The sequence below is a fragment of the Pan paniscus genome, chromosome X (genome assembly GCF_029289425.2).
Source record: "Pan paniscus chromosome X, NHGRI_mPanPan1-v2.0_pri, whole genome shotgun sequence".
NCBI lineage: Eukaryota > Metazoa > Chordata > Mammalia > Primates > Hominidae > Pan > Pan paniscus.
The window spans coordinates 105,180,699-105,203,530 of NC_073272.2; the positions used below are offsets into that span (position 1 = coordinate 105,180,699).

Here is a 22,832-nt window from a genome sequence, read left to right on the forward strand (position 1 = left end):
CCTATGGAGAGGCCTACCGTGGTGAGAAACTGAGGCTTCCTGCTAACAGCCATGTAAGTGAGCCATCTTGAAGTGGATCCTGAAGACCTAGTCAAGACTTCAACCTCCTAGGAGATACTGAACAGAACCAGCTAAGCCATACACAAATATCTGACAAACAGAAACTGTGAAATAATAAATGTTGATTATTTTAAGTCGCTAAGTTTTAGGATAATTTGTTACATAGAAATAGGTAACAGGATATTCATAGGTTTTAACAATTAGCCTATCACATCTTTCAAAAATGGTAAAGGGGATTTTCTATATGATACTTACCTATACAGTTGACCCTTAAAACAACATGTGTTTGAACTCTGTTGGTTCACTTACATGTGGGTCTTTCTCCACAAATATATCAGAAAATTTTTGGAGAGTTGTGACAATTCGTAAAAACTAGGAGATGAATTGCTTAACCTAGAAATATCAAAACAATAAGAAAAAGTTATGTAATGAATGCACAAAATATATGTACATCCTAGTCTACTTTATCATTTACACAAATATAATATACAAAAGTATATTATGAAAAGTTAAAATTAAAGACACTGTATCAAAAAAGTTTAAATTTATCAAAACTTATACAAACACAGATCATACATGGTGCCATTCCCAGTTGAGAGAAATGTAAACAAATGTAAATATGCAGTATCAAACTATAACTGCATAAAATTAACTGTAGTCCATACTATACTACTATAATAATTTTGTAGCTACCTCCTGTTGTTATTGCAGTGAGCTCAGGTATTGCGAATATCCACTTAAAATGCTGTGTGCTGCCAATCATCTTCATGTGAGCAATTCCTCTCTCCCGTAAATTGAGTATCACAGAAAAAAAGTGACCTCTGGTGTTATTCATGTAGTTTTCATTGATTTTAGGGCAATACCATAAGCTTTGGATAATACCATGAGAACCCATATGAATTGCCACAAGTGATGCTGGAAGTGTCCCCAAGAAGCAGAGAAAAGTCTTGACATGACAGGAAAAAGCTGAATTGCTTGTTATGTACCATAGATTGAGGTCTGCAGCTGCAGTTGCCTGCCATTTCAAGGTAAAAGAATCCAGCTTGAAGATTATTGTAAAAAAAAAGAAAAGAAAAGAAAAGAAAATTTGTGAAGCCATTGCTGCAGTTACCAAAAATGTTGCACTTTTTGAAAAATGCCTTTTTATTTAGTATTGAAAATGCAGCTTTTAGGTAAGTGCAGGATTGCTATAAGAAAGGCATACCTATAAAATCTAACATGATTTAAGCAAAAGTCAAGTCAATATATGATAACTTAAAACAAGAGGAAGCATACAAAGTTGAAGAATTTAATGCCAGCAAAGGATGGTTTGGTAATTTTAGAAAGAGGTTTGGCTTTAAAAATGTCAAGATAACAGGAGAAGCAGCTTTTGACAACCAAAGAGGCAGCACAAGTTTCCAGATGCCATTAAGAAAATCATTGAGGAGAAAGGATATCTTCCTGAACAGGTTTTTAATGCAAATGAAAGTGCCATATTCTGGGGAAAAGTGCCACAAAGAACATTTGTTGGTAAGGAAGAGAAGCAAGCACCAGGATTAAAGGCAGGAAGAGATAGGTGAATTCTACTCTTTTGTGTAAATGCAGTCAGGTTTATGATAGGATTGCTCCTATTTATAAAGCTGGTAACCCCTGAACCTTTAAAGGAAAAGATAAACACCAGTTGCCAGTCTGTTGATTGTACAACAAGAAGGCCTGGACAATCAGTGAGAACCCTTTTCCTGGATTGGTTCCATCGATGCTGAAGTCAAGAAGCACCTTGTCAGTAAGAGACTGCCTTTTAAAGTTCTTTTGATATTGAACAATGCCCCTGACTACCCAGATGCCCCTGTGAGTTCAACACCACAGGCATCATAGTGGTCTACTTTCCCCAAAACAGAATGTCTCTAATCTAGCCTCTGGATCAGAGGGCCATAACAACCTTTAAGGCTGATTACATACAATACTCTGTGGAAAAGATTGTCAATGCTATGGAAGAAAACCTCCTCAATAAAGAGGGTGTCAGGGAAATCTGGAAGGATCACACCATTAAAGATGCTGTCTTTGTTATAGAAAAAACCTGAAAACAATCAAGCCCAAAACAATAAACTCCTGCTGGAGAAAACTGTGTCCAGATATTGTGCATAACTTCACAGAATTTGTGAGAGAACCAATCAAGGAAATGATGAACAAGATTTCTCTTTCTTATGATTTTCTTAATAACATTTTTTCTCTAGCTTAAATTATCAGAATACAGTATATAATGCATGTAGCATATAAAATATGTGCTAACTGATTAAGTATGCTACTGATAAGGGACCAGGCAACAGTAGGCTATTAGAAGTAAGTTTTAGATGAGTCAAAATTATATGTGGATTTCTACCTGCGTGTGGGCGGGGGATTAGCGGCCCTAACCCCTGCATTGTTCAAGGTCCAACTGTAGTTGATAATCAGTCAAGCCATCAAGCATAGTGGATTTTCATACTTTCACCCTTGTCTTGAGTAGTTATAGCCCAAGGAGCTCAGCCTTACATAAAAGGAAATTTTATGAGCCTTTATTTTATGCGCGCGCGCGTGTGTGTGTGTGTGTGTGTGTGTGTGTGTGTGTGTAATTTAAGCCACCTTAACAAAGCATCTTGTTGTACTGTTTTTCCTCCTATCATTTGGGAGGACAAAAAGACAACTTACAGGAGAAAACCTGTTACCTCTTTATGGATGGAATTTTAAAACACTTGATCTTTTGAAAACTATATTCACCATAATATTATTTAACATTACTTGTTTTTCTGAAAAAGACAAATAACAAGATGTTTTCTTTCATTTTGACAGATTAGAAGAAATTAAATTTCACTGTAAATTGTTTGCTGAGTGACTGAAATAAAATATTAATTCACTAGCTGAGTATGTGTTTATGGAACTGGATTTATCTTTTTGTCCTTTTAATAGTTTTTATTTTTGTTTTTTTTTTTTGGTTTTTTTTGTTGTTGTTGTTGTTGTTGTTGTTGTTTTCCGAGATGGAGTCTCGCTCTGTCGCCCAGGCTGGAGTGCAGTGGCGCGATCTCGGCTCACTGCAAGCTCTGTCTCCTGAGTTCATGCCATTCTCCTGCCTCAGCCTCCCGAGTAGCTGGGACTACAGGCGCCCACCACCACGCCCGGCTAATTTTTTGTATTTTTTGTAGAGACGGGGTTTCACCGTGTTAACCAGGATGGTCTCGATCTCCTGACCTCGTGATCCGCCCGTCTCAGCCTCCCAAAGTGCTGGGATTACAGGCGTGAGCCACCGCGCCCGGCCGTAATAGTTTTTAAAAATGGGTTTTTTTTTTTTGCTGTTTTGAGCAAACATGAAGTACAAAATACAGAAATTTTTACTTTCCCCAACTCAAAAACTAATAAAAAACCCACATAGCTTTATAATCTATTGCGGGATCTGGCCAGCAGCCCACAATGCAACGGGGCTCTCTCTTTGTTCCCAGGTGGATAGGCAGGTCGAGAAATAATAGACACACACAAGATAGTGAAAGCTGGGTCCAGGGGGGTCACTGCCTTCTGGTCCCGTGATGCCAACAATGCACTGAATATACCAGCATTTATTATTAAGTTTAGTGAGGGCGGGGGTAGGTTAGTGAGGGATTTAGTGTCATTTGATTATGAGGTGAGATGGTCACATGGGGATGAAGTAATTCTTTAACATAACATCTGTATGCAGAAGTACAGTATACAGAGAAAGGAATTTACAATATAGTGTGTGCATCGGTAATTTCTAACAGAGCCGTAAAACAGAAACACAGTCTTTCCATAACCTATGATTAGCAAGATATTAATCAGCAGTAACAGTTGCAGCAAAAGCTGGTTACAAACAATCCATAGAAACAGGACTTGAAGCTAGACAACCAGTTAGACCGGAAATTCTCAGAAGGCAGTATGCCTTAACCCTAAAGAAGCCTAGAAGAGCCATGGCAAGATGAGGGCATTTATAGCTCTATCTTATCCATATGGACAGGCGCCCCTCATGTGTCCATTTATAGGCTCTCCACAAGGGTCGCATTCCATTCCCAGAGCTATGAACATCTGCTTTTCTGGGATAGGAATCTTGGTGATGTGAAACCTCCCTGACTGCACGTCCATTCATAGGCTCTCTGTAGGGGGAAGCACATCACGCGCTGTTGGCTCATTCTGGCAGTCCAACCTGGCATTGTCTTTACACAATCCTGCATGCAACTTTGTATTTACAATAATCAGGAGCATTTCATCTTTTATTCCATAGCAATAGTTTCAGGGGGTCTCCCTACATCTCCCCCTTTTCTCTGATTTAAATGAACCATAGCAATCATAGCTTGGCACTGATCACGACTGAAGAATATTTTTTTCCAATTTTACATATGAACAATAAACCAATAGCACAAATTATACACAGAACAAAATTAACGATAGTGGATCCTCCCAAAGATTTTACCCATTGAATGGGGTTGAGGTTAGATAACCCCTCAGAGATACCGTCTAAAACTTCAGGACCGGGTAAAGCAGTTAAGTGTGCTTGAGAGGCCTCAAAAATCTGTTGTTTTAGCTTGCTTATGTCTAAACTTAAATTGTCTTCACTTCTTTGTAAATGGCGTTTTACTGATTCCCAATTGTGAACAGACTCATTATATTGAAACAGAGTTATACAAAAATCAGAAGTATTCCAATCACATTGCATTTATAATCTATGTTCTAAACTCAATTCTATCTCCCATCCATATAACAGTTTGTCTTAGATCATTAATTTGATTGGCCAATTTTTGATCAATACCTGACTGAGAATTCCACATCCAAGTAGAATTTTTTTGCCATTTATCCACAAAATGAACAGTTTGAATAGATTGATGTAATGCAACTCCAGCAGTAGCAGCATTCACAGTAACAGCAATCAAGCCCATTATTACTGCAATTAATGTAAAAATAAATTGTTTACTCCCTTTAAGAGTTTTCTGTAGAATATTATTAATAACATGGATAGAAGGGGAAGATTCCCAAGGCCTGTGTAAGGCTACGGGGAGCCAAATACCTTCTCTGGCTCTGACTATTAAAATACTATGATATTGATTAAAGGATGAGTCAATACAAGTATACAAGTAACAATTAACACAGGTAATTATGTTGGTTTTTGAACTAACATGCATCTTTCCTATAATAACATATATGGTGGTTTAACACAACTTTTAAGTGGTATAGTTTTGTTGGACTCCATATAGATAGTATATATATTTTGGGATGGTACTCCTTTTTGTGAATGTGGGGTGGGGGGAATGGGTTGTATGAGAGGTGGTGGGGGGATATTAGAACGAGGGGGTATAAGTCCTTATAATCTTTACTGTCCCATCTTTGAATTGACCTTTTGACAATTGCCATAGTGATATTTTTGGCTGTATGGAAATAGTAGTGTAAATCAATCTGTTGTCTTAGTTTTTGAGGTGACAAGGTGGATTTACTTATAACACTTTCTCCAGACCAAACTCTCATACCAGTCATAGCTATGGTTAATCTCCATAATTCTGAATGTTCAGGTCCTAAGTGGGGAACAACGAGCCTTGGCTTTGGAGGGGCAACCCCTGCCCCTTTCCACTTAAGAGGAAAAAAGGAGTTAAATCTACAATAGGGGAGGGTTGTCACTACTTTTTTGATAAGTAATATCATAGAGAAAATGTTGACAATCTCTGTGACCTTGAGAGCAATCATTAGTAATATGACCTTTGGGAGCCCAATCAACAATGGTGTAGTGAGAAGAATTAAATAACACAGTTCCTTCTGAACTAACACAATCCTTCCATATTAATTTGCCAGCATTTGAAGACAAGTTGAGAGGACACGCAGGTCCTAAAGGCTTATATTGGGATGTGTGAATATAATCAGTGATTCCTGTTTTGATCTGCCTTAGAGGTTTTAATGAGAGCCCTGATACCAAGTGTCCTAAAGGAGGGACAGAGTGACCAGACGGTAGTGTGACCACCCATGTTTGAATATCTAATAAGAGACATCCATTAGTGGGTCCCAGGCACAAAGGTGGATACCTAAAACCTAAAGCGATATTGAAAGAGGTTCCTTCTTCTGAAGGTTGGGCAGGACAAGGATCATCTACAGAACCAGGCATCCAAATACCGTCATTAACATAGACCTCAAAAGGAGCATCCATCCATGTCATGGCTCGAGTAAGAGGAGGAAAAGGAATATAGGCCCAATATGTATAGTTTTAACAGTCTGTGGGGTTAAAGAGGGTAGAAGGATCTCATTTTAAAATTGTCTAACATTATTTTAATAGCAAGCTGCAGCTCACAATTAGTTGATCTCTTTGTGATCTTTACCATGTTTTCAACAATATTTAAATAAAAATAAGATTACTTATTTTTGTGAGTTATGTGGATTCCAAAATAAGTTAGAGTAAAAAGTAGGGTGGGTGTTTCTTAACCTTGTACAAAAAAGCAATAAAAGATTTCCCATGTTGATTATTTCTCATTCAGTACGCTTTCTGGGATTCATTGGTTCAAGTTTTCTCCGTCTTCTGCACATGTGCTTAATATCCCCAAAGGATGTGAAAGGGGTAAACATTTTATATTAATTATGTATAGAAAATCCTGGCTCGTCCCACCCACAATTTCACCTTGGTACCCCATAGCCAAATACCTGAGACTTCATTTCTTAGAAGATAAACTCAAGCATCACATTGTCCTGGTCTTGCTGCATTCTTCTCTTCTTTTTCCACCCAAAGCAATTTTTCTAATTAATTTTTAAATTTTGAGATGACCATTTTACAATCACATGCAGGTGTAATAAATAATTCAGAAAGATCCCATATACTCTTTACCCAGTTTTCCCCAGTGGTAAACTCTTCTGGAACTATAGCACAATCTGACAACCAAGACACTAACATTGATACAGTATCATAACACAGAACAGTTCTATCCTGACAGAAATCCTTCATGTTGCACTTCTATAGTAACATCCATTTCTCTCCCACCACTATCCCCTATTTAACTCCTGGCAACCACTAAACTTCTCTCCATCTCTGTAATTACGTTACTTTGAGAATGTTGAATTTGTTTATTTTTCTAAAACTTTTACAGTGCTACATTTTACATTTAAGTCCTCAGTCCATTTTGAATTATTTTTATTATATAACTTGTGAGACTTAGTTCACGGTTCATTATTTTTTGCCTATGGATGTCCAGTTTTTCTAGCACCATTTGTTGAAAAGCCTGTCTTTCCTCCATTGAAGTACTTGAAGTACTTTTACATTTTTGTAAAAAATCAGCTGGGAATATTTGTGTGGCTCTATTTCTGGGTTTCCTGTTCATATATATATATATATATATATATATATATATATATATATATAATCTCCACCAGACCACACAGTCTTGATGACTATAGCTATATAATAAATCTTGAAATCAAATGGACTGATTTTTCCTACTTTTTTTTTTTTTGCAATAGTGTTTTAGCTATTCTAAGTTCTTTGACTTTTCACATAAATTTAGTGTAATCTTGTCTATATCTTTTTTTTTTTTTGAGACGGAGTCTCGCTCTGTCACCCAGGCTGGAGTTCAGTGGCACGATCTCGGCTCACTGCAAGCTCTGCCTCTCGGGTTCATGCCATTTTCCTGCCTCAGCCTCCTGGTAGCTGGGACTGCAGGAGCCCGCCACCGCGCCTGGCTAATTTTTTGTATTTTCAGTAGAGACGGGGTTTCACAGTGTTAGCCAGGATGGTCTCGATCTCCTGATCTCGTGATGCCCTCGCCTCAGCCTCCCAAAGTGCTGGGATTACAGGCATGAGCCACCGCGCCCGGCCAATCTTGTCTATATCTAAAAAAAAAATCTAACTGGAATGTTGATAGTAATGCATTAAACCATTATAACAATTTGGGGTAAATTGACATCTGTACTATGATGAGTCATCCAATTCACGAACACACTGTGTCTATTTATTTAGATCCTTTATGATTCATTTATTCAGTGTTCCATATTTTTGACATACAAGTCCAGCACATGTTTTGTTAGATTTACACCTAAGTACTTTATTTTTTCAATGATTGTAAATGACACTATATTTAAAATATTTTTTGGTGTGTGTGTGCGTGTATATATATTATATATATACATACATATATACATAATATATAATATATAATATTTATTATTTATTTATTTATTTTGAGAGAGAGTTTCACTCTTTCACCCAGGCTGGAGTGCAACTGTGTGATCTCAGCTCACTGCAACATCCGCCTCCCAGGTTCAAGCGATTCTCCTGCCTCAGCTCCCGAGTAGCTGGGATTACAGGCACCCACCACCACGCCCTGCTAATTTTTGTATTTTTAGTAGAGATGGTGTTTCGCCATGTGGGCCAAGGTGCTCTCAAACTCCTGACCTCAGGTGATCCACCGGCCTTGGCCTCCCAAAGGGCTAGGATTAAAGGCATGAGCCACCACGCCTGGCTGGTTTTTATATTTTTAATTGGTGTCTATGAATTGATTGCTTAGTTTATAAAAATACAATTGATTCTTGTATGTTTATATTATATCCTGAAACATTGCTAAACTTTCTTATTCTAGGAGTTGTTTTTTATTTTTTTATAGATTCCCTAGGATTTTCAACATAGACATTATGTCATCTGGAAATAGAGTCAGTTTTATTTCTTTATTTCCAATTTGCATGTCTTTTATTTTATTGTTTTGCTTTATTGCACTGGCTAGAACTTCCAGCAACGTATTGACTAAGAGCAGTGATTTTCAGCTGTTGATAAGGGGTCATTTGGCTCTGTCTGCTTTCAAAAATTTGTCTTTGTGTTTAGTTTGTAGAAGTTTAAATATAATGTGTCTTGGTATGGATTTCTTTGTGTTTACCCTGTTAGAGGTGCACCCAACTTTTTAAATCTATAGGTTTATATTTATACCATGTATGGGACATTTTTAGGCATTATTTATTTGAGTACCAACATCATTTCCTTTTCTCCCCAGGACTCCAATGGCTTGAATGTGAAACCTTTTGTTATAGTCACACAGGTCCTAGACTATCTATTCATTTTTTTTCTAGTCTATTTTTTCTCTACTGTCCAGAATGAGTAATTACTGTTCTATTTTCAGTTCGATGGTTTATTTCATCTATCCCCTCCATTCTGTTTTTGAGCCCATCTATTGAGCTTTCTATTTCAATTATTGTACTTTTTAATTCTGGAATTTTCATTTCGTTCTTTATATTTCTAATTCTTTGCTGGGACTTTCTATTACTATACTGAGGCTTCCTATTTTTAAACTTGATTCATGTATCTTCATAATTGTTTGCTGGAGTTTTTTTATTATGACTGTTTAAATAATTGCCACATAATTTTAACATGTCTGTCATCTTGGTGTTGGTATCCATTATCTTTGTTCATTTTTTTTTGAGATTTTCCTATTTTTGGTATAACTACTAGCTTCCAATGTAAACCTAGACGTTTTGTACTATGTTCTTATTTAAATCTTCTATTTTAGCTGTCTTTCTCTAATACTGCTCCATCAAGGAAAATAGGGAAATTAGCTCATTGTTGCTAGGTGAAGGTAGAAGCCCAGGTTCCCCACTCAGCTTCCACTGACAGCCAAAGTGAGAGTCTCCTAACTACTACTACATAGGTGAGAGTTCCAGGTTCTTCCACGGTCTCCACTGATACCTTGGTGGAGGTGGCTTTATTATTACTTGGCAATTGTGAAAGGCCTCCTCCGACAGAACCCCTGTAGGGGGTAGAGGGATGTCTCATTACAGCTGAGTCGGGGTAGAAGTCCAGACTTCTCACATGGTGTCTCACATAGATACTGCAAAGGGGCAAGAGGAGTGTGATTCTCATTAACAACAGGCAGGGATTAAGTCTTAGCTTTCTATTTGGCCATCTCTGATACCATCCCAATGGCATGCTAGACAACTTGTTACAGCATCCTAAGAGTGAATGTCTAGGCTCTCCAGTTATCCTTTGCTGGCATGGGCAGGGATGGTACCATATTTTTTTCTGTGATGTTTGGTTGGACTATAATAATTATTATCCAAAGGCTTTCTATCTTTCTAGGCTTCCCCTTTTTTAGTCTTTTAGATAGGAAGAGCAGATCTTTGTTGGGCTTTTTATGTCTGCGACTGTTGCCATTTCTGGGTTTCTGGCTTGTTCAGTAACAAGTCTGGTGTATATGAGACACAAAGAAGACCCAGGGACCTAACCACTGTGTCATTCCTTGTGTCCTGTAGTCCTTAGCCTGTCTGCCTTCTTCTCCCTGTTTTTCAGCATCATCTTATGTTTGCTTTACACATAATATCCAGACAGCTTAGTTGTACCTCGTGGGAAAAATAGGAGATATTATAGCGACTCTATCTTCCCAGAAGCATAAGGCTTTATTTCTATTTTTAGTTTTAGTTCTGGGGTACATGTGCAGTATGTGAAGGTTTGTAACATAGGTAAACGTGTGCCATGATGGTTTGCTGGACCTATCAACCCATCATCTAGGTATTAAGCCCAGCATGCATTAGCTATTTGTCCTAATACTCTCCCTACCCCCATCCCACTCGCTGACAGGCCCCAGTGTGTTGTTCCCCTCCCTGTGTCCATGTGTTCTCATTGTTCTGCTACTACTTATAAATGAGAACATTTGGTGTTTGGTTTTCTGTTCCTGCATTAGTTTGCTGAGGATTATGGCTTCCAGCTTCATCCAAGTCCCTGCAAAGGACATGATCTCATTCCTTTTTATGGCTGCATAGTATTCCATGGTATATATATACCACAATTTCTTTATCCAGTCTACCATTGATGGACATTTGGGTTGATTTCATGTCTTTGTTATTGTGAATAGTGCTGCAATGAACATACACATGCATGTATCTTTGTAATAGAATCATTTTTATTTCTTTGGGTATCTACCCAGTAATGGGATTGCTGGGTCAAATGGTATTTCTGGTTCTAGATCTTTGAGGAATTGCCACACCGTCTTCCACAATGGTTGAACTAATTTACATTCCCACCAACAGTGTAAAAGTGTTCCTCTTTCTCTGCAGCCTCGCCAGTATCTGTTGTTTCTTGACTTTTTAATAATGGCTGTTCTGACTGGTGTGAGATGATATCTCATTGTGGTTTTGATTTGTATTTCTCTAATGATCAGTGATGTTGATCTTTTTTTCATATGTTTGTGGGCTGTATGAATGTCTTCTTTTGAGAAGTGTCTGTTCATGTTCTTTGCCTGCTTTTTAATGGGGTTGTTTGTTTTTACCTCAAAAATGTGTTTGAGTTCCTTGTAGATTCTGGATATTAGATCTTTGTCAAACTGATAAATTGAAAAAATTTTCTCCCACTCTGTAGGTTGCCTGTTCATTCTAATGATAGTTTCTTTTTCTGTGCAGAGCTCCTTAGTTTAATTAGATCCCATTTATCAATTTTTGCTTTTATTGCAATCGCTTATGGTTATTTCATCATGACATCTTTGCCCATACCTATGTCCTGAATGTTATTGTGTAGATTTTCTTCTAGGGTTTTTATAGTTTTGGGTTTTACATTTAAGCCTTTAAGCCATCTGGAGTTAATTTTTTAATAAGGTATGAGGAAGGGGTCCAGTCTCAATTTTGAACAAACGGATAGCCAGTTCTCCCAGCACCATTTATTAAATGAGGGATTATTTCCCCATTGCTTCTTTTGGTGAAATTTGTCAAAGATCAGATGGTTGTACATGCGCAATCTTATTTCTGAGTTCTTTTCTGTTCCATTGGTCTGTGTGTGTTTTTGCACCATTACCATGCTGTTTTGGTTATTGTAGCCTTATGGTATAGTTTAAAGTCTGGTAGCATGATGCCTCCAGCATTGTTCTTTTTGCTTAGGATTGTCATGGCTATATGGGCTCTTTTTGGTTCCATAAAAAAATTAGTTTTTTTCTAATTCTGTGAAGAATGTCAATGGTAGTTTAATGGGAATAGCATTGAATCTATAAATTACTTTGGGCAATATGGTCATTTTCATGATATTGGTTCTTCCTATCCATGAGCATGGAATATTTTTTCATTTGTTTGTGTCCTCTCTGGTTTCCTTGAACAGTGGTTTGTAGTTCTCCTTGAAAAGGAACTTCATTTCCCTTGTTAGCTGTATTCCTAGGTATTTTATTCTCTTTGTAGCAATTGCGAATGGGGGTTCCTTCATGATTTGGCTCTCTGCTTGCCTGTTGTTGGTGTATAGGAGTGCTTGTGACTTCTGCACATTGACTTTGTATCCTGAGACTTTGCTGAAGTTGCTTATCAGCTTAAGAAGCTTTGGCGCTGAGACGATGGGGTTTTCTAGATATAGGATCATGTCATCTGCAAACAAGGACATTTTGATTTTCTCCCTTCCGATTTGAATACCCTTTATTTATTTCTCCTGCCTGGTTGCCCTGGCCAGAACTTACAATACTATGTTGAATAGCAGTGGTGAGAAAGGGCATCTTTGTCTTGTGCCAGTTTTCAAGAGGAATGTTTCCAGCTTTTGCCCATTCAATATGATATTGGCTGTGGGTTTGTCATAAGTGGCTCTTATGATTTTGAAGTATGTTCCTTCAATACCTAGTTTACTGAGAGTTTTTGACATGAAGGGATGTTGGATTTTATTGAAGGCCTTTTCTGCATCTATTGAGATAATCATGTGGTTTTTGTCTTTAGATCTATTTATGTGATGAATTACGTTTATTGATTTGCATATGTTGAACAAGACTTGCATCCTGGGAATGAAGCCAATTTGATCGTGGTGGATAAGTTTCATGATGCACTGCTGCATTCGGTTTGCCGTATTTTATTGAGAATTTTTGCATCAATGTTCATCAGGGATATTGGCCTGAAGTTTTCTTTTTTTGTTGTATCTCTCCCAGGTTTTGGTATCAGGATGATGCTGGCCTCATAGAATGAGTTAGGGAGGAGTCCTTCCTTTTCAATTATTTGGAGTAGTTTCAGAAGAAATGGTATCAGCTCCTCTTTATATTTATGGTAGAATTCAGTTGTAAATCCAACTGGTCTTGGGCTTTCTTTGGTTGGTAAGCTATTTATGATTGCTTTAATTTTGGAACTTATTATTGGTCTATTGAGGGATTCAACCTATTCCTGGTTCAGTCTTGGGAGGGTGTATGTGTCCAGGAATTTATCTGTTTTCTTTAGATTTTTTACTTTATTTGCATAGATCTATTTGTAGTATTATCTGATGGTTGTTTATATTTCTGTGGGTCAGTGGTGATATCCACTTTTTCATTTTTTATTGTGTCTGTTTGATTCTTCTCTGTTTTCTTCTTTATTAGTCTAGCTAAAAATATGGAACACTTCATGAATTTGCGTGACATCCTTGTGCAGGGGCCATGCTAATCTTCTCTGTATTGTACCAATTTTATTATATGTGCTATCGAAGTGAGCACAGCATAAGGCTTCTAAAACGATTTTTAAAAATAAGAATTGTGTCCACCTGGGTACCTCTTCCACTGGTAGAAAGTAATGAGCTCATTTAAGATCACTGAAACATCACAGGCCAGACTAGAGCTCATTCACTGAAACATCACAGGCCAGACTAGAGCTCATTCACAGTAGCTTCCATCTCATCGTAGTTTGATGCAGTCTGTTGGTAATGATAAATATTTTTCTAGACACAATTTCTCCTTGATTGGTTAGCTGGAAGGCAGGAGAGCTTTTCAGTCTCCCTAGGTGGACTGAGCTGATTATGAAGAGACCACAGAAAACTTGTCTTTTCCTTGATGGCATCAGACTCAATAGAATCCGCTTAGGGACTATACACAGGAAAGCAAGATGGGGCTAACTAAAATAATGTAGGAAAAAGGTATTCTCTTGTACCTGATGATCCCCCTTTGGCAAAAGGGAATCTCTGTCACTTGAACATCTATGTCTCTAAAGGAACCTGCTAAAGGTTACTGCTACAAATATTGGGAAATTGGTATTACCATTAGATTTTGCTTGATACCACATTGCATGGGCTGCTTCCCAAGGTGCAAAAGTGTTAGATAAATGTCTTCTTCAATAATTACATAGTAACAACTGAATGTGTAACTACATGACACCTTGTCAAAACTCAATTACATAGTATTTTTGTTTTCCTCAACTAGTGCTATTATATCAGAGAAACAGTTATACTAAATCATAATGCTTTAGTGATGACATATTTATTTACTAAATGATCAGGTATGACATGAAATTTCTTCTTAAATTATATTTAACAAGATACATAGTAATTTCATCATTTTCTGCTGTTTGCTATGTGAAGTAAACCTCCAATTTTTTAAAGTTTCCAGTGTCTCTTGTGGTTGTTATTATTCTTGTTTTTGTTTATTAAAAGTGTTTATTAACACTTCTGTTACATTTAAAAGACATGTTACTCTTTCATTGGATAATGTAAATAATTTAGTATAGTTTTGTCTTCCTGTTTCCAGCTGTGTGTTGAAGATATTTTCAAGTTGATAACTTAGATTACAAGGGAAAATTGTCATTGAACACTGCCAGATCAAAGAAAATGTCACTAGTTCTAACAGTTGCTGAGAAATTGACCCTCTTTGAATGAAATGTAAGCATTGGATCCCACAGTACAAGTAAAACTTCTTTAACTTGATTTTATTCAATAAGCATCTATATATACTGCACATTCTAAAGCTCACATTACTTTTCTCATTCTGTGTTATTTAAACTTCTGTAATTTCCTCTACTCCTAATCACCAGGCTCTATAGAACAAACAAAGAGAAATACTTGCATTAAGTTGCAGACAACTTTAACAATCTGATTTTACAAAAGTCAGAAAGTATTTTTTTCTTGGTAATCCTTATTTGAAATGAAGCATTTCAATAGCAGGCAAACAGCATTGTTGACACACTAATCCAAGCTCTCTCAATCTCAGTACTGTTGACATTTAGGATCTGAAAGATTTTTTTGGTGGAAGAAGGGGCTGTCCTCTGCTGTTTAGTAGTACACCACTGGCCTTTACCAGCTAAATGTCAGTAGCATTTCCCACCAGTTGTGACAACCCAAAATGGCTCCAGACATTACCAAATGTACCCTAGGGGGCCAAAATTGTCCCTAGTATGTATCCTCTAAAAAAATATTAAATGGAAGTTAAATAATGTTCTAATGGAGATTGCAGTGTAGTCAAATTCTACCACATATTAGCCTATTAATGAAGTGAAGCTATTCCAGAAGAACATTTCCTGAGAAGAAAGCTGTATCCCCTGCCCATTTGTAGTTAAGTGCCAATAGGGAGTTTATGTGACCTCCTGAAGCTCCAATTCTTTGCCTGATATCAAAAGTATGGTTACATTATCCTGTGCCTAGTAACTAAAACCAAGAGATGTTGACAAATGTATAGAGAATAGAGGTGAATAATAAAAAAAGAGAGAAAACACAAACAATACATAAATATTAGTCTGTAAGATTCAGTACTGACAAAATATGAGTAACACATGAGCAATAAACTTTTTAAAAAATCTTGTGAGTACATAGTAGGTGTTGTATTATGGGGTACATGAGATGTTTTGATACAGGCATGCAATGCCTAATAATCAAATCATCAAAAATGGGGTATTCATCCCCTCGAGCATATTTCCTTTGTGTTACAAACAATCCAGTTATACTCATTTAGTTATTTTTAAATGTACAATAAATTATTTTTGTTTGTAATCACCCTGTTGTGTTATCAAATACTAGGTCTTATCTATTATTTCTAACTACTTTTTGTATCCATTAACCATTCCCATCCCCCCCAACCCTCATTACCCTTCCTAGCCTCTGTAAACCACCCTTCTGCTCAGATGAACAGTAAATTTAATGGAACATATAGACACTCACAATGCATTTTATAGGAGACCTGGTGCTCATAGCTGTTCTTCAGGTTATGAAGTCTATTGCCACTGATTTTTTTTGTCTTTTCCTGACTTCTGAATAGTTGATACTAGGAGTCAATAGGGTAATAGCCAAAGTTTAAGATCAAAAGTCTCTGATACTTGAAATTGCAACCCCCACCCAATCCCTGTGGAGAGCCCTAAGGAGATACCAGGTCTTATCAGAGAGCAACAATTCTCTTTTCTTTCTTTGGCAAACTAGAGAGTAACAAAGGCTAATTTATATTGCATATAACTAAAACATATTATAATTTTCTATAACAAGCAGAAACATTAGTTTTAAAATATGTATGCACAATAAAAAAATGCATAAATGAAAAAGGCAAGATATTATTTGGTTAGGGGATGGATTACAGCCTCCAAATATGTCAAGGAATGGCTTGCAGAAAAGTTTCTCTTTTTTTTTTTTTTTTTTACTATCATGTGATAGACAAAGTCATTTCTTAATTACTTTTCACAGCTTCTAATCCCCTAGACTTGTTTGCTATATGGAATCATAATGAAAGATGCATGAACAACAAGCTATGATACTACACTTGAGGCTCTACTTAAGTTATAATCCAAGTTATATGTCATGGCAGATCAAGCACTTCTTTTGTAAATACTTTTTGTTAAATCATAAAGTTCCTTACTAGGGGGAACATAACTAGCTCTATGATTTAAACTCAGAAAGGTAACCAGGAATTAAATATCTTGTTAAAAGTTCACTTTCAGAACAAGGTAAAATCATGACTTTCATACAGACACAAAAATTGATTAAGGATTTATTTTATTCATATGTTATGAGGGAACCAGGCAGATATTATAACTGGTTCAAAATAAAAGTCAAAAGAGCTAAAATTTTTATGGAGTAAAGGAATGTTGACAAATGGAGACAAAACTGGTTTTTCCAAGGTGAAGTGGAGGAACCAAATGTCTAACAGACAGAGTAGAATTTATATATCAGTTACCTTCAACTTACAAGAAGTTGCAAAATAATTCAGACAAGGAACAATGAACAATGAACAGAACAATGATTTTGCTTAAATCAGGCCTAAAGGCTAGAGATGATGTATCATTTCCCACCAAAACATATCAATTTTTACTAAAATTCCCCTCCTTTTTGATCAGAAAAGCCTGAAAAGTTATCTTGATCAAAAAATAAGACATATCATCAGACTGGGCCTAATTATTTATGAAAGTGCAGCAAGTGTGCTAATTTGCCATGTGGACCTTCTTAAGTTTATTTTGATGGATGTTTTCATAAAGAATCTCAGATTGGACTTTTAAAAGCTCTTTATTATGTGTGGACCTGAGGCTAGGAAACAAGGATTTTGCCAATAGTATCTACAAATGTGGGTGAATTTCTTTCTTTCTTTTTTTATTTTTTGAGATGGAGTCTCGCTCTGTCACCCATGCTGGAGTGCAGTGGTGCGATCTCGGCTCACTGCAGCCTCCGCCTCCCGGGTTCAAGCGATTCTCCTCCTCAGCCTCCCAAGTAACTGGGACTACAGGCATGAGCCACCATGCCCGGCTAACTTTTTCTATTTTAAGTAGAGACGGTGTTTCACCATGTTAGCCAGGATGGTCTAGATCTCCTGACCTCGTGGTCCGCCCGCCTCGTCCTCCCAAAGTGTTGGGATTACAGGCATGAGCCACCGCACCTGGACTGAATTTCTTTCTTTTTAAGGTTCTCAAAACGTCCTAAAGTCCCTGGCTTGCCAGGAAGTGACCTTCCTTACTCATCTGTAAGTCTGAGAACCCTGGAAGCCAGATACCATGCCAGTTTTCCCAAGTTTACTTTGTAAGCATTGGCTTTATAAAGTCAGCTTTGGTGCCTTAAAAGTATCTGTTCATATCTAATTGAATAAGCATAATTTTCACATATAACATCCTAGGCAAGTCCTTGGTTGTATAACCAATGTTTCCAATTATTCTCCAGTAAAAGGAGAATACATTCTTACTGCAACTATGCAAATCACTACATTGCTATGAAAATAAAAATGTTCGATAAGAGTTTCTGAATTCTGAAGGGGTCAACAAGGAGAATAAAATATCATTTATAAATATTTCATTTCAGTTTATAAAAGCAGAGTCTACTAAATTATTATAAGTTGTAGATAGTGTAAAAGTACAAAAGTGTGATACCTTTCCTCACCAATCATAAGGGTAACAGCCAAGACTCCTATAACAAAAGATAGATTAACAAGAGACAAGCATGACAAATTTATTTAATCAAAATTTTACATGACACAGCAGCCTTCGGAAATGAGGACCCCCAAAACCTAGAGGAAACCATCTATATACTTAGGTTCAATAAAGAATGGATAGCCACGTAGAAATGTGATTAGACAAAAGAGTATGACCTAATGGTAATAGATTGCGTGGGGGGATCCAGCAAGGCCTATCTGTTCAGAGACCGGTTGACTTCTCTGTGTAGCATTCCTTCTTCCTCAGTATGATACACGACCTCTCTGGAATGAAGGTCTTCAAGGGAAAGGGGAACAGGGAGAGAGTTACCTTTCTAGGTTTAATGGCTTGCTTTTGGGGAGAGGGGTTCTAGTTTTCATGACCCTCTTTGGAGAAGAGGAATTCTGGTTTCCATGACTTGCTTTGGGGGAGAACAAGGAGGAGGAGATAGGAGAATGTAAGAAAGATCAGAAAGACCTTGCTTCTGAGGCCTTTCTAGTTTCCTTCAGTTCAAAGTATTCAGTATGCCAGGGTGCCATACTTCGGGGTATCATGTTCTGAGCCCCAACAATAGCATAAAAGACAAAGGACTTCCTTATACATCTTGAAAAGAAAACATTAAAACATCAACAATATTATTTAAAAATTTACATCATAGGCCAGGCACGGTGGTGCACGCCTATAATCCTAGCACTTTGGGAGGCCAAGGCGGGTAGATCACCTGAGGTCAGGGGTTCCAGACTAGCCTGGCCAATGTGACGAAACCCTGTCTCTACTAAAAATGCAAAAATTAGTTGGGTGTGGTGGCAGGTGCCTATAATCCCAACTACTCAAGAGGCTGAGGCCAGATAATTGCTTGAATCCAGGGGGCAGAGGTTGCAGTGAGCCAACATGGCACCATTTTACTCCAGCCTGGGCGGAAGAGTGAAACTGTCTCAAAAAAAAAAATTATATCATATCATTCAGTCTTATATAATTATTCTTGCTCCATAAGATCTTGTATTAGCAGAAGCCTATACCCAAAAGTACCTGTCGTAATCCTTTTCCATGAGGCTCTGAGACAGTCATCCTTTTTTAATGACGAAGCACTGAGGACTGTAGTTGATTGCATATGCTTTCAAGAAAGGATCAGAGTAAAACAAACAAAAAAAAAATCTAAGACAAAAGACTATGGTTAGTTATTACTGATAGCTTTCAAAAGTGAAAGGTCTAATGAGCATTTGTTGTAAGAAAAATGCAGCTGACAATAAAATTTGTTTTTTTCTTTGACATGCAAAGCAAGATAGTTAAGCCTGCCGAAAAAAGTTTTAGACAAAATAATTATAAACAGTGATTAAATCTATTATTAAAGAAGATAGTGAAGATTACATCTAAATTATAAAAATAGATGAATATATCCTTTACAGAGAAAAAATCTTGAGATATATAAGTCTGAAATAATATGCAATAAATATACTAAGCATATAGTAAGAATATGCCAAAAATATGTCAATATTAAGTAAAAAGATTCAGTAAGTATGGAATACACCACAAACATCTGTATATTAATAAAACTCCATAGTTAAGTGATGTGAATTCCTATTTGAAATCTAGTGGCCTAGAAGATGCCATTTTCAATTTAAAGTAGCAAAGTTGTAACCAAGTTAATATTTTTTAAAATAACTGAAATTATGACTGATAACACTATACTGCTGTCATCTAATATCAGACAAAACACCACTAGCACTCTGATAAATAAAAATATATATCATGGACAGCAAGGGCTTTGACAAATTTCTTGAAATTTCCCTAGCAGTATACCATTTCTGAAATATTTATACCAATAATATTTTAGCCACACTAATTTAACTTACAGAAGGCTCAGCATCTTTTCTGATTTGAAAACTGTTCTCATAGAATTCATCAGCAGTAACATATCAATAAACCTAATTATTTTTAGCACCTCTCATTTTACTAGATGAAGGAAAAAATCTTTGTGCCATTGCACAGGGCCTTAAAAGGTAATTTTAGTTGTAAAAGATAAGGTGAAAGCTTTATTTTATTTTTTTATATGCACGATTAGACTTGGGGAAGGCAAAAATAAAAAATGTCATGGTATTTGAACATTTAAGATACAAATTGGATCATAGGTGCCTGAGAAATAATACTTGGTTATTCATTTCAAAATGTCAATAAAACATTAAAAGAAAACTTAGAAGATAACGTGATTGTAATGAATGTTTGTTTTTGTGGGGAAACTTTGTTTTCTTGAATGACCAAGGACATTATACAGACAACATAAACCATAGAATCTTATTGTGGTATGACACAAATCTTTGTTATCTAAGCAGATTAACGGGAAACAACAACAATTACAACAATAAAAAATAACCTTTCTTATAGTAGGTGAAGGCAATGAACCAAGGAGACAGGCCTATCAATTTAAGCAAACTCTGCTAAGGTTTTTAACACAGTTCATAACTTTTCAAACTCAGGTATTATAAAGCAAGGGAAGTAAAATGTATTTCTACCTTTTGTCTATCATTATACTCCTTCATATTCTGGAATAAACTGACAGTTTACTCTAGGACCCATATCAGGATGTCCACAAGGTCAGAATTAATTTCATAATATTATTAGTAACATTCAATGTGTTCATTGTTGCTATCTTTGAATTCATCAATAAGTGTGCATTTTAAAAATTCCCCAGTTTCAATTTCCAATATAGTAAGTATCAATAGAACCTACAAAAAAAAACCTCTATGGGGTCCTCAATAAGCTTTAAGTGCACAAAGAGATTTGAAGAGTGAAAAAACAGAATAAAAAAAAAACTCCTTTAGGAAGAAACTACTCCTTTCCATGGAAAATAAAAATACATCAAACACAGTTGTAATTCTCTGAAACTATTACTCCTACATAGTCTCATTCACATATATTAATTTTAACCAAAGCAATTTCTACTTCACAGAGTAAACTTCCTTGCAGTGCATCCTTGCAATCTAGCAGAGCTCATGAATACACATAATACAACTTTCTACAGTCATACTTTATATGATTTCTCAAAGTTGCAAAATGAACGTGTTCATTAACAGACCCAAATACATCATCTCTCTGTAGCATATACAAATAAGAAGCAAAAGTATATAAGCTTAATATTATGATTAGTAATCAATATTTTGGCATTCTATCCTACTTAGAAATGATCTAGATATCCAATGACTATCTATTAATTAACCCAAAAGGATATCAACTGGGGTGATCATTCCAAGATGGCCGAATAGGAACAGCTCCAGTCTGCAGCTCCCAGCATGATCGACACAGAATATGGGTGGTTTGTGCATTTCCAACTGAGGTACTTGGTTCATCTCATTGGGACTGGTTGGACAGTGGGTGCAGCCTACAGAGGGCGAGCTGAAGCAGGGCGGGGCATCGCCTCACCCGGGGAAGCACAAGGGGTTGGGGGATTTCCCTTTCCTAGCCAAGGGAAGCTGTGACAGATTACCTGGAAAAATGGGACATTCCCGCCCAAATACTGCACTTTTCCCAAGGTCTTAGCAACTGGCAGACAAGGAGATTCTCTCCTGTGCCTGGCTCAGTGGGTCCCATGCCCATGGAGCCTTGCTCACTGCTAGTGCAGCAGTCTGAGTTTGAACTGCGAGGCAGCAGCCTGGCTCGGGGAGGGGCGTCTGCCATTGCTGAGGCTTGAGTAGGTGAACAAAGCGGCTGGGAAGCTCGAACTGGGTGGAGCCCACCGCAGATCAACAAGGCCTACTGCCTCTAGACTCCACCTCTGTGGGCAGGGCATAGCTGAACAAAAGGCAGCAGACAACTTCTGCAGACTTAAACATCCCTGTCTGACAGCTCTGAAGAGAGCAGTGGTTCCCCCAGCATGGCATTTGAGCTCTGAGAACGGACAGACTGCCTCCTCAAGTGGATCCCTGACCCACGAGTAGCCTAACTGGGAGACACCTCCCAGTAGGGGCTGACAGACACCTCATATAGGCAGCTGCCCCTCTGGGATGAAGCTTCCAGAGGAAGGATCAGGCAGCAATATTTGCTATTGTGCAATATTTGCTGTTCTGCAGCCTCTGCTGGTGATACCCAGGCAAACAGGGTCTGGAGTGGAACTCCAGCACACTCCAACAGACCTGCAGCTGAGGGACCTGACTGTTAGAAGGAAAACTAACAAACAGAAAGGAATAGCATCAACATCAACAAAAAGGTCATCTACACCAAAACCCCATCTGTAGGTCACCAACATCAAAGACCAAAGGTATATAAAACCACAAAGATGGGGAGAAACCAGAGGAGAAAAGCTGAAAATTCGAAAAATCAGAGCACCTCTTCTCCTCCAAAGGATCGCAGCTCCTCACCAGCAACAGAACAAAGCTGGATGGAGAATGACTTTGACGAGTCGACAGAAGTAGGCTTCAGAAGGTCGGTAATAACAAACATCTCCAAGTGAAAGCAGGATGTTTGAACCCATTGTAAGGAAGCTAAAAACCTTGAAAAAAGATTAGAGGAATGGCTAATTAGAATAAACAGTGTAGAGAAGATCGTAAATGACCTGATGGAGCTGAAAACCATGGCATGAGGATTTCATGATGCATGCGGAAGTTTCAATAGCCGATTCAATCAGAAGAAAGGGTATCAGTGATTGAAGATCAAATTAATGAAATAAAATGAGAAGACAGGGTTAGAGAAAAAGAGTAAAAAGAAATGAACAAAACCTCCAAGAAATATGGGACTATGTGAAGAGACCAAAT

At 37.3% G+C, this 22,832-nt stretch overlaps 1 protein-coding gene and 1 non-coding gene across 2 annotated transcripts in view; one reads left to right on the forward strand and one right to left on the reverse strand.

Moving 5' to 3' along the window:
• IL1RAPL2 (interleukin 1 receptor accessory protein like 2) overlaps positions 1 to 22,832 on the forward strand; it is a 570,279-nt gene that overhangs the window by 463,203 nt on the left and 84,244 nt on the right. The gene's annotated exons all lie outside the window — the stretch shown is intronic.
• On the reverse strand, positions 13,333 to 13,439 carry LOC112438495 (U6 spliceosomal RNA). Its single transcript, XR_003026913.1, has one exon. It is a non-coding gene; the product is annotated as a U6 spliceosomal RNA (small nuclear RNA).